Here is a 13,959-nt window from a genome sequence, read left to right as displayed (position 1 = left end):
TCTCTATTCATAATATAATATTCAATGATTTGTAACAATTCCCCTTACAATAAAAAAATTTCTCACTCATATTGTAAAAAATGGATGGTCAATTCACCAATTTAAATCTCAAAATCATTTATTTTTTTATCGGTTTCATTCAGTTTGGTTATTGGTCATTTTTTTATCGGTTCGGTTTGGTTATTGGTCAGTTCGGTTTCAGCCGATCCCAACATACCTCAATCCAAAACCAATCAAATAAGGATCAGTTTGTTCGGTTTGGGTTTTATCGGTTCAGGCTAGGTTTTGACACCCCCTACCAGGAAGAAAATGGGAAGGGTTTGATGCCCGGTCTTGTGGCCCCTGCATCAGCGTGGGGCAGTTGCACAAAGGCCACATGACCCAGGTAGACATTCATTTCACCCCCTTGTGCATGGGATACAAGGAAAGACGATCAGAATTTTTTTTTCCTAAAAAAATTACGGGAGTGGGTTCCCTAAAAGGCAGCATGACATATGCACTAGTGCAGGGAGTGCACAGGGCTAATGGGAACACTAGTAGAAACATCAACTTGGGTGGGATTTTCACCTTTAATCAGGGGTAGTTTTGTGGTCGAAAAACTAAGGTTGATGATGTGTAAGCTTGCACAGCTATATACGAGGTAAGAGAGGCTTGGAGCAGGACTCAAGAGGAAACCCTTCGACGCCCAACGCTTTAGCTAGTAATCCATGCAACAACAAGAATGAGGGAGAGAGCAATAGTGAGCAAGTCTATGTGCTTCGATCCCTTAGCTAGCTTGCAGAATAGGAGAAGGTAGAATCTTGATGGGAGACGGTTTCCTTTTTTGGAAGATTGAGGTATGTTGAGAGATTGTGTCCTGGGCTTCCATCTTTAAACGTATAGAATCCTTCTCCTTTTGGGAGGTTGCATTAGCTTCCTTACTTGAGGAAATTGAGTCCAAGTATGACTCTGCGAAAGAGGGAACGAGGGATTTTCCTCAAATATCGAGATCCAAAGTTATTTGTTTCCTCATAAATCTCTTTAGTTTCCTTTTGAGTCAACTGTCATAGGTGTCTTGCATCAAATGTCGATCGCTCATTGAATGATCATTTTTATGCGTATCAAGTAGGGTTCCCCTCCCCCCAACTGTGTCTAGGCACAAGGGCTATGCTTCCTTCCCTCCCCCTCCCCACTCCACTCCTCCACTTCCCCCCCCCAAAGTTGTGTCTAGGCAGAAGAGCCATGCTTCATTTTAGGTTTATTTTTCCCAAAAATTATAAAGAAAAGAAAACGTAAATCAATGTAAAGAAAAAAATTTTGAGTTTCTTGTCCGGTTGCATAGCCTATACTAGTACCTTCCTGTAGGGGTGTCAACCGGTTGGGCCAGGTCAATCTCGGTCAAGCTTAATCGGGCTTGACCATTTGGAAGTCTTGCACCGTGAACACCCGTTTAAGTAAACAAGCCTAGTTTTGGGGGGCATGGTATGGTTTATAATCGGGCAGATCGGTGTCGGGCTTTAATCGAGCTTCTTTAATTGGGTCTTAATTGGGCTACGAACCTATTTAATTTTAAACGGGCACTAAACGGGCTTTAAACGTGCCTACTACCTTAACATTCTTTTCTTAAGTGGGTTGAATGCCCAGAAATATGTGAGGCAAATCTTTAATAAAAAAGATAAATGATATAAGATTATGGTTGTTCTTACAAAGAAAAAAGAAGAAATTATGATATTTACAACTTACAAAATAAAAGCTTAATTAAATCAAATCCTATTACGAAGCTAAGGGTAAAAAAGTTTAATTTGTTTTTTACTAGTAATGGCAAAATATGAATTTTATGTAGTATTAAAGGGGGTTGAGCTACAACGAGTCGGTTCAAGCTGAGCATATAAATGTTTTGGTTCGATCGGCTGCTTGACGGGTTAGCAACTTACACCGTGAACGCCCATTTAATAAACGTGTCGGGCTTGAGCCCGACACTTTTATTAATCAGGCTGGTCCCAATCATGCCATAAACATATCGAGCTCGATCTGGCCTACCGATGCGGGCTCAAAATTGACATCCCTACCTTCCTGTGTCTGTTTATCTCCTCCATAATAAGGGCATATTTGTTATTTCATAAGAGTAGTTGAAAGATCAACATAAGAGGTGCCACCATACTCTATGCACCCTGACATATTTCTTTTCTGCCAAAAAAAAATTTTTTTAAGTGAAAAGGGTATATGTATATATATGGCCATCATTTCAGTGAAAAAAAAAAGGGTGATTGTGTGGTTGAGATAAATTAATATAAATGAGTGGGGAAAAACTCTTGAAAAAATTACGTATGAGGATGTAAAATTTTGTTCAAAATTAATGATGACTCTTGACTTGGAAAAACATTAAAAAATAATAATAATAATTAGAAGATGTACCATTTGAAGTATTTCTTATGGTGGAATTGCATTCAATATCAAAATAAATTATGAAATTTTTTATAAAAAAAAATAGCCAAAAGAGAATTAGTGGATCAAAAAGACATGTCTAGGGAAAATCCCCCATAGGCCATACCAAGCATCCACAATTTCATAGTCTCCCTATTGAATGGTTTTTTCTCCCCAGTTGGGATAAGTGGATCAAGTCCTTTTCTTAGAATTGTACACTGAGTGAAACTACCTCATATGACTTAACAATCAACTCTTATGTCGTCCCACCTTAATCTATGTTATCTATTTGAATCAAATTTCTCTACAATGTATCCCATCTAGGGTGTTTTTTTTTTTTTTTGGTGACACATCCTTCTAGTGTGAAATTAGCTCTTCTCATAGGTAGGGGTGCGGTTTGTTTCTATGTTTCCTCCATATGGGTAGATGTACCTCTTTCCTTTACCATGGACACCTTTTACGTGTTTGGGATAGGCATGACCAATGAGATTCCATGCAATGGAATCTTTCTCACCTTCTACACAATAAGCTATGAAGCTAGGGGTTACTCTGAATTATAAGGGTGCAGCTGGGCTGGGCAGGCTAGGCTCGGGTTTTAAGAGACCTTGACCAACCCAATGTGTGAAGTTCCCCATCGTCTGAAGCCCAGCCCAAGCCGACCTCATGCTTGCACATGCAGGATCATGCCCGCCAGTTAAGCTCACCCATAGTTAGTAAAATACGCGTATAATATGCGCATCCAAACGTTTAATTTAAAAGTTCGTAATTTGGCGTATCAATCCAAAAAAATCGTTTAATATGCGGATTTTAAAGATAATCGTATTATACACGATTAATACTCCTATACTATGTTACATACTCAATAAAACTTTTGGGTTAAAAAAAATGAGATTAACCCAAATGGGCCAAATCCCAATTCCCAACCCTTATCTTCTATCAGGAACCCTTATCCATTGAAATTATAACTCTTCTTCTTCCCTCATCTAAGTAAACCAAAAAAATGAGGAACCCTTGCCCTAATGATCCCTTCTCTTCCATCTCTGTTCTCGGCGGCCAGCGACCGAGGGCGATAGGTAAGACATCAATACCCTCTGCTCTCATTCTCTTCTCCATTTCTATTCCCATCGATTGTTGAAAACCCAATCGAGGGCAATTGCATCTGCAAATGAATTTTAACGAGAAGCAAGAAAGATTCAAAAGAGATGACTCACATGGGCAAAGATGGCCAAGGTGGGATTCTCCAAAAGATGTTGAAATGAAAACTTTTCTAGGAAGCTTAGCATACAATCGTCATTTGAATTGGACCGACAATTATTTACAAACATAGTTGCAAGTGGACAATGTGAAGAATTAGAAAGAGGGTTCTCCTCCCACTGTTCTTGAAATACTGCATCTGAAAAATCAAAGGAGTTGAAGAGAGGAGGTTATTGAGTCTTAAAATTGATTCATGACCGGTTTTAGATTGTACCCTCCATGGAAATTTCAAGAAAATCTAAGCGCATCTCTACGATGAACGATTGTAAACACTTATTCTCCATCTTCTAGAACCTTGTTTTGGTATCAAGAAGAAGAAGAGAACATGTAAAAGTTATGAGACGAGATGAGGTTTGATTTTCCTCTTAGTTATTTCTATCATATCATTTTTAGGGGTTAAATTTAATTAATATTAAATGTGAAAATTCAAAAGAATGGAAAATGATTTCAAATTGAAAAATCAGATTGGATTTTATTGTCAAAAAAAGCATAGTAGATTAGAATTTAGTTTCAAACAATCATTTTTAGTCTGGGATTTTTGCTCCCTGATTTTTACAGAGCAATCGTATTAAATACGTTTTAAACACGTACCGTATCATTTCCGTACGTGTTTTATTGCATCGGATTTTTTGAAAAGTATTATTACCGTATGATCCATTTAATTGCTGTACATATCCGTTCCCGTATTATTGCCATCCCCGAACTTATAAACTATGAGCTCACCTCATCCGGGCATAAGCAAAAGCCCGGAGCTTTCAACATTGCATATGCAATTTGTATATATTGCTATAGATACATAATATTATGGGGTATCCTAACATAGATATACTTAATCAACGACTGATATCATATGTATATACTAGATCCTTTCACAGAATCAAATTTATACTTAAATCAATATTAGACTACTATACATCAAACTTGTCCTATATCCATGCATGTTTTTTTTGGGTTGGGGCGGGCCTAGATCAACACCTTCACCTGTATCCCAGCCCGAATGGACCTTGGGCCTCCTTTTGGCCCAAACCTGAACTAAGGGCTGAGAACCCCAGCCAAAGCCCAAAAGTTTTAGGCTGGTGTTTGGGTGGGTTGGGTATTTAGAAATAAAGTTGCAGCCCTACCGACATATAGGTCAATTGTGCAGGATCCTCTCATGAGCGGTGATCTCCCAGGCCTTGCTTATGGTTACTTGGGCGATCGACACATGTTCAAGCAGTTATCCAATGGCTCTCAGTGCGGCACCTCTATTCCAATCAGTAGAAGCACAACCATTGGATCACTGCTTGAACATGTGTTGATCAGCCAGGTAGCTATGGGCTGACCTAGTCGATCATTGCTCAAGAGAAGAGCCAGATCCTACAGGCTACACAAAAGATTCCATTGTGGGAAATCTTACGATCCAACCCTCAGTAAACTCAAAATCTAGCTTTAGAGTTTATAGGGGAAAAAAAAGTTTCTAGAATCATTATAAGCCATCCTAGATATATCTTTTGGCTCTCTGGAGACTCACTGGATGGGGGAGAAAAAGGAGGGTGTAACAACATTTATGCCCCGATGCACTAAAATGTGTGTACACATCTTGTGAATAAAATCTTATCTAATCTTTAATAATCATAAAGTTTATAGTCTATTAAAGAGTAGCGAGAGAATGCTACCCGCTTACTCTGCCAGCATGCAAACCAATGGAAGGTTACATGAAGGCATCTCTAACACATGGGGTGGGGGTAGGGCCGTAGGGGGCACCACAATCTTTTTGTGCTTGCTTGTGTCTAGGCATAGACAAACATAAGTGGACAGTTTTCTTTTTCCCTAAAGAATATATAGTTTCAAGAGAAAGGTTATCTGAGCCAAATGCGAAGGGTACATTAGCACCCTTTCTCTCTATCACTCTTCTTCACCTGAAATGTCCTCTCTCCCTTCTTGTGCACAAAACAATTTTCATCACTTTTCATTGATGCTTCCCTATACTGCTTGTTCAGAGACTTCTTTCCCTAGTTTCAAGAGAAAACTAAACAATTCCTCCCCCATAGCAATCGAAAAATAGGTTATTTGACTTAGATCCAACCTGCAACGCAACTTAAAATAGATTGATTGGGGTTGCTCCAGCTGATTCTATTAGATAGTCAAATATCTTCATATTATATATGAATCAGGCCTTGTTGAGCAGCTTTCAGATCTTTTTTTTTTTTTTTTTTTTTTTTTTTTTTTTTTTTTTTTTATATTAATTGACTAATCTATTTACATTAATTTTTTAATTAGTATACATCATGTGCTATTATCTTATTTTTAAATAATTTTCTATATGACAATTATTTAATACAAGCTTTGTTTGGTTGAACGTAAATTGCTAAAGTGATGTGAAGTTAAAACAAATAACAGAATTTCTATTGACGATAATTGTGTAACCAACACAATAACTTATAGTAATACATAAAATTTTACTTAACTTTTCAACTATTATTGAAAATGTATGTAGCTACTTGTCTTTTCTTCTTATTTTTTTTTCATTATTTATATCATTTTAACCGAAGAGAAATTTCATATTTCTACACAAAATAAATTTAAAAAGTTTTAAAATGATAAAATATAAATATTCATTAAAAACTTAATAGATACATACAAATGATAAAATATAAATGTTCAATATACAACCTACTTTTTGAAAAAATATTTTTGCATTAAGGCTATGAACATAAAAATGAAACATGTGATGTATAAGTCAATATTTTATGTTAATAATAGTATAGCTCATATCATATTAAAACATTTTAAAATTATGTTATGCAACTATAATTTATTATTTAAGGAAAAAAATAGTCCTCCACCTCCCTCCTTAAAAAATATTAAAAAAATAATTGAAAAGAAATAGTTCTAGGATATATTTTTTTAATTATTTTCAATAAAACAACAGTCCAAACAAAGAGGATAGTGAGATGTCAACTCCTTTAAATGGGAAGAAAAATTGAAAAGGGTTGGGTATGGTATTTGAGAATCCCAGTTTAACTTCTTGGGATGGATGGACCTTTTGTATGTATCCGGTTTAGATATTTTCTAAAATTATAAAAGTCCCATACATTTTTATAGGGAGAGTCTAGATTTCTGGATTTGGATTTGCAAAATTTTAAGAGTCAGGGTGTAGTATTGGTGATACCCAAACTTGCCTTATTGTCATTTTTTACTCTCGATTCTTTCAACCCCAAGGAGGTAGCTAAGTTGGCAAAAGATCTTTACTTCAGATCATTCAACCTCCGTATGATCTAGGCCATTATGTTGTGGGGCCAGTATGAGTCCATGGGACTAGTAAGGCTGAAGGCTTGGATACCCGTTGTTAGCAAAAAAAAAATAATAATAATAATAATAAAAAATTATTATATATATATAATAAAAATAAAAATAAAAATTCTTTTGCTATATGTTGTCAAGGATCGATTAGGATCCTCTCCTTAGCATTGATTGCTATGTTGTTTAGGATCGGGATCCTATACTAAGCACTGATCGCCACGGGCTCAAGAGAGGAGCCAGATCCTGTTGTTTATCATCCATATATGGTTTTTCTGTCCACACAGACACCTGTGAAATAACAGGTCGGCCTGCTCATATTAAAGATAAAAATTTCACCATAATTGATACTTTCACAAGCACTCTCATTGGCCCACGCACGAAGCAAAAGCTATGCTACACTTGTCAGGTAGTCTAAACCTCTAAGGTGCATACTTCCTAATTCCCTCCAACCCATAAAGAACCCAAAAATGATTTTATTTACCAGCTAATAACCTGGTTCTTCTTTCGCTTTTCTGTGGCAGCTAATATCATATCTGGTGGTCAAAAGATAGATAGAAAGAGAGAGTCGAAAGTTAAAAAAAAAAGCTGGCTAGACATGTTCATGAGCCTAATGGTGTTATTAAAGTCTTTGTTGGTTTGATCACGCACGCACACACACACACAAACGCACACGCAACAGTAGCAAAGACTAGAAACTCTTTATGATCTAAAGGTTCATTTGACCCATAATCCATTCATTGATTTAGTCACTTTAGTTGAGAATATGTTACGTACTTTACTAATGAAATTATTGTGATATATGAAAGAAGAGGTGCATGCTTTCTGATTGATGGGCCAAGCTTTTTTTTTGGTAGGAAAGGGGGTGGGGAAGGGGGGAAGCCTGAGCCCCTCTCCCTATAAGGAGGCAAAATTGTAAACCCCACTGCCATCCATGAGTGTGTCATGTGTGCGGGAGTGTGCTGTGTGATAACTGGTGGTGGAGGCTGGCCTGGATCGATGCATATTATGGTAATTGAGGCCACCAGTCTAAGAGAAGGGGAAGGGGAAGGGGAAGGGGAAGGGGAAGGGGGAGGGAGGGGCTAAAGGAGGAGGGGGAAGAGATGCCTTTTGCTCCATATCATTGGCATTGACCTGCTTGTCCAAATGTCTTTGGAAAGTTCGCTTTTTCTGTCGCGTTATGGGATTCTACGCCCTGTCGCCCCTTCTCTATTGTGAAACTAAAAGCAGCTTCGATAGGTCTCACCAGTCACCACCACCTCACCCTCACCCTCACCCTCGCCCTCGTCCTCAGCTCTCCCTTGTCTCTCTTGTCTTTCTTGTCTTTCTAATATTCCTCGTTAACGGACGTCTCTGCTGACTGTCAGATTTGGTTCTGTGAATCTCTCTCTCTCTCTGTCTCTCTCTCTCGGAATCGACTAGGTATCAGCTTTCAGGCCTGGGCAAAGAAAGATACTCTAATGAATTTTAATATGATTAACGGTTACTAAACAGCTAGACTTTTGTTTAGTCAATTGGTTTTTATGAAAGTTAAAAACTTAAAAACTAGGGAGAGTTTTTCTAAGCAAATGTCATTGAGAAGTGCACGAATAAGGTGTCGTCAAATGATATTGTACATTAGAGGGTATCCAAATTATTTCATGTAAATAAGAGAGAGTGAAAGGAACTAGTATTCATACGCAACTAAAAGAACATTTTCCCTTTAAAAAATTTGGCAGAAGATTGAGTATTCAACTCCTCTCCAACGATTGCATCCTCTAACAATAATTCAAGTGTTGAGAGGGCTTGGTCACATATCCCAACATTTGCTAACACATGTGGATGCGCGTCCTTCCAACCCTTAGATAGGTCATTGGAAGGTCAATGGTGTTGGAAAAGATCGTTTTCAGGAAGGTTGTTGCTAGGTTATGGGGCCCTATAAAATTGTGGGATTCATGAAAACCTGTGCAATGACATCAACAGAGGTGAGAGATATTTTCATTTCAAGGGGTGAGGGCAATCATTCCCCATGGTCCCATGCCTAAAGGCAGGCTGCATACACAACTTAGCAGAGATCTTTTTTCCCAAAAAAGTTTTACTGGATTTTTCTTTGAATACCTTGAAATTTGGATGTGCATTACCCCATAAAGGTGTGGTCGAGCTTCTCCAACTCTCTCCAAGGCTGGGAATGATCTTGTAGCTCAATGGACATCGCCAACTATAGATTTGACGTAAGACAAAAGAGGTCATTTGTTCAAATCTCCATCCATCCCACCTTATCTCCTTGTATGTGCCCTACTCGTTCTATTGGCTGTAAATGATGATTGGGTAGTGAGTAACCCCTCCCCCTCACCAAGAAAAAAATAATCCAAGGCCATCCAAATGTAGGTTCATGGAGGATTTTACATTCTAGTGATCAAAGCTAACCCTCTTTCCCTAAATAGATTTACAAGTACCAATACTTTGTGGTGCTTGATTTGCCCAACCATTTATTTGGGGGGGGGGGGGTGTTCAGGTTGAAAGGCTGAGCCTCTCTAGCTCTCCCTTCATGGGGATCTTTTGGCCAATGATGGATTCATTGAGAATCCTGTAATCTAATTGCTTTGAGAAATCCTGCTAAAAATTTAGTTAATAACTAAATATAGATCTTTGCGCTCTCTGACTCTTACCCTTCCCATACAAATTTTTAATGGAAACTGTAGCTTCTCTAAGACTGATCCCGGTTTTAAATCATAGAGAGGCACTGACTCCAAAAATGAAACCACAAAGCATCTATTCCAGTCTTACTCTTCAGAAAATTAGTTCTGTTATAGCTAAAACCTATGCAACATGTGAGTTTGTAGTTTTACATGTGGGATTTTCAATTTTTTTTTTTTCGGTAAGACAATTTTTTGGTTGAGTTGCTAATTAAGAGGCATTGACAATTTGGTTGCTGGATCTACACGCATGTCTGTCAGTTTCATTTAAAAATTGACTCCCCAGTGGCTAGAAAAATGAAAGAAAAAAAAAAAAAATATTACAATTTCATATAGGTATTGGGAACCACCCCATCTTGCCCAGCAAGTTAACATTTTGACATAACAGATAAAATAGAAGTTTCATTTATTTATATATTTCCTATAAAACAAAAGGGAAAATGACAAGTATGCTAGCGTAGTACCTAAAAATTAGGAATACTAGTGGTATATTAGTCGTAGGATTTGGTCATCCTAAATGTAACCGTTGGATGGAGAGAAAATGTCCAAAGCTTCAATCCACCGCTACTACACCTTATCTCTCTCATAATTCTCAGGAATTCTACCACGCTGGCGTTGATAGGGTTTCAGATATGCCGTTGTTCATAGGAATTCTGCCACACCGGCATTCATGTTAACAGTCGCAACCACCGATGACAATGAGCTCACCACGGAATCCTCAGATCTCCAAACTTTCTGGCATCGGTTGGAAGCTCTTTTCTTCGATTCATCGAGTACGAGGACCGAATCGAGATCTGGCAATGGCTCCGAGGCTCTCCCTTACCGACACGAATGCCACCACTGGTAATGGCAATCGGAGCGAATGGGCCAACAAGGAGGGACAAAGAAGATGAATTTTTGAGGGTTTCTGATTAAAGAAAAAAGAATGAGAGAATGAACAAGAGAATGGAAACAAAAATGCAGATGAAGGCCAAGGGTTTGTTGGTCTTCTGGGTTTTAGATTCAGGGTTTTGAGAAGAAGAAACGCGAGATTGGAAGAGAAACCTCGGTTGGCTTTCTTTGTCCAAAAATTCCATCTTTTTGTTCGGATTTGATGAAGCTGGAATTGGAGGTGGAGGTGGTGGTGGCCTGTCATGGAAAAAAGAAGGAACTTAGCATCCAGATTGAGAGAGAGAGAGAGAGAGAGAGAGAGAGAGAGAGAGAGAGAGAGAGAGAGAGAGAGAGAGAGAGAGAGAAGAAGAAGAAGAAGAAGAAGAAGAAGAAGAAGAAGAAGAAGAAGAAGAAGAGGAATCGGAGTGAGAGTCATAGTCGGAGAAGGAGGGGGAAGAAGAGGAACTGCTCCTCCTGGTAAACCCTCCGAACAAAGAGACAGTTGATAAATCCGACCCTTGCTTGCCCAAAAATCCATGGTCAAAATAATCCTTCTCTAGGTTCATCGCCATGATTGCTTCACTGATCACGCTTATGTTAGATTCCCCTGGAACTCAGTTTTGCTAGAGGAAACAGGAGAACAAGAACAGACCAGTGATCGATGAAGTCAGATTGGAGGGGTCTTTGGAAACGATTTCCAGTGTTGGAATCGTTCCGGTGACTGCAGACGGATTGGGTCTGGGGGACGTCGGCGGCCAGGAGCGCTAGGTCTTTCAGATGGGGCATCTGCTCCATCAACGGCGGCGGTGATTGCTGGATATCCACATGCATGGAGTCGGAATTGGTGTCGGTGTTGATGCCTGATAAGGGAATTGAGTGGCCATGGCTGATCCGGGACATGGCAAAGGAGAGGATTGGAAAGCTGTCGGCGATGGATGCATGACCGAGTTCGCTTTCTCCGGCTGTGTCTAGTAAAAGGAATCACTTTTCCGACAAGAAGAGAGAGAAAGAGAGAGAGGAAAGGTGCAGCAACCGTGGATTGAAAATTTGAATAACTTCTCTCTATCCAACGGTTTAAGTCAAATTGATTAAATCCTATGGTCAAAATTCTGCTAGCATTTCTAATTCCTAGGTACTACGCTATCATACCTATCCCTCTCCCAAAATAAAAGTTTCTAACTCCTATGTGATATAATTCCAAATTGATGCTTAGGAAGGAAAATTAATGCAAGCCTTCTAGCTATCTTACTAAGTCTTGTATTTGCAGCGTTGAAGTCAGTTACATGGATCAATTTTATACAATTTTGAACCTTAGAAGTTTTCAATTAAACAAAATCTTTAAGTTAATGGTGTTTTTTTTTGGGTGAATAAGCTAATGGTGTTAGCTAGATTGTCTCATCTACCCTTTGATCTAATTCATTCTGGTATTAGCTTCATTGTCTCATCGAGTACCGAAAAACAGAATGAATCAGATCAAAGGGTAGATGACTTGGAATTTCTAATTGTCAGCAATGATCGGTGAAGTGTAATAATGAGCATCCAATAGCTGAGAGGGTTCGGCCATGCACCCCAACCATTGGATGCTCATTGCATCTCACCACTTCACTGCAGATAATTTTGACTCAATGACTTGATGAGTAATCCTTCACTTAACATGCATAAGTAGATAGGTTGCAGGGTCCAAAATCAAGAGCCAAATTCATGTTTCAGTTTACATAAATTGACTGAGTTTTGGTTTACCCATACGAAAAATCACATCACTTAATTAATTAAAAAAATAAAAAGGAAGATGATCTCTGCTAGGTCGCATGGCACCTCAGACATAGAGACGACGAAATAAAAACACCATCCCAGTGAAAATTAAAAAAACCCACATCAGACATCTAACGGCTGCGAGGGTTCGGCCATCCACCTCAGCCGTTGGATGCTCACTGCACCTCATCACCTCACTACAGACGAGTTTGATGTGATGACTTGATGAGTAATCCCTTACTTATCAGGCACAAGTAAATAAGTTGTAGGGTCCAAAATCAAAAGCCAAATTCATTTTTCAGTTGTACATAAATTACAAAAATTTCCCTCATTGGCCTTGTAAAAAAAAAAAAAAAACACATTACTGGAAATTAGTCTCTCATTTTCATATCCTGTGGATGTGGAAGATAGTACTACAGATTTGTATTGCCACATGCTCTATTATTAATACTACAGATTTGTAGTGCCACATGCTCTATTATTAACAAGAAGACGACCTTCTCCCCCTTTCTGATAGGGGGAAGAGGATGAACCTAAGGTAGCCAAAACAGTGAAACACAACCAATAAAGTGCCCCTCATATTTCCAGCTTGATCTGATTGGTAACTACTCTTGGACTAAAATACTGATTAGATTCATGTGCTTACAGTGGGACTTTTTGGGCTTTTCCGGAACTCCAATAAAAAGTCATTTAAATATTAAAGCATCTTACTCACTTCTCTTCCCTCTTCCCTCTTCCCTCTTCCCTCAGTCCACCGTAAAGAAAAGAAGCTTTTCTGTGTCTGATCCTATCAGCCCACCACGACAAAAAAAAAAAAGGGAGGGGTCCTGCTCCTGCCCACTCTTACCACACACATTTTTCCCTTTTTCTTTTGTATCGATCTTGCAAAAGGTCAAGGCCCTTAACATATTTTATTCACTGATTCTGTGACAAACGTTACTCCTTTGACACTTGAGGGCAATTCGGATATCTCAGTTTCCTAATTCCTCAAGAAATTAGCCAAAGCCCAAAAGAAACCCACAAAATCCATACCTTCTTTGGAGCATCCTATGACCTGTGTCTCCTTTATCCCTCACCTTTCAGCCCTTTTGAGGAGACTTCTCTCCTAATGCTATTTACTTAACTCACATACCTCACTTTGTTCTGATTAGTGTATCTATCTATGATTCTTATCTGATCTCTTCTCTTAGTGGTTACAGCTTAGAGCCACTTCAATGGTTAGTGATCACTGGTTATAGGTATTGTTGTGGGTTATAATTGGAATTGCAGGGTTGCCCTGCCAGGATAGGGACGGTCACCAACTCCCACTTGTTTTCTATGTTTTTTTTCTTTGAGGGTAGTGGGGGGTGATGAGTTGCTATAAATTTTGCTACACTCAACTGACTCACTGCCACTATTTCCTTGCTTTCTTTTGTCTTGACCTGTAAGGATCTGGGTAGGGAAAAACTTTCTGCTTTCGACATTTGACATTGAAGTCTACTGTGTGTGACTTTTGGTGACAGGTTGATGTTCTTCTTTTAATGCGCGAAAAGCCCACCATTAAAAAAGTTTGTTGTCCCTGGGAGAGGGGAGGTGAGAGTCTAGTGAAAACTGAAAAATTCGTCCTTTCTGAGTAGTATTAATGAATTGGGCTTTAAGTAAGGTTTTTTAGTTCTGTTCTGTTCACTCTGTTCTCACTGAATGATCACCTTCGGGGTGGTGAGGGTGTTCTTCTGGGTCCTGGGTT

The sequence above is a fragment of the Macadamia integrifolia genome, chromosome 7, assembly GCF_013358625.1.
Source record: "Macadamia integrifolia cultivar HAES 741 chromosome 7, SCU_Mint_v3, whole genome shotgun sequence".
Lineage (NCBI taxonomy): Eukaryota > Viridiplantae > Streptophyta > Magnoliopsida > Proteales > Proteaceae > Macadamia > Macadamia integrifolia.
The sequence above is the reverse complement of the archived record's forward strand: the minus strand, read 5'-3'. Positions refer to the sequence as shown.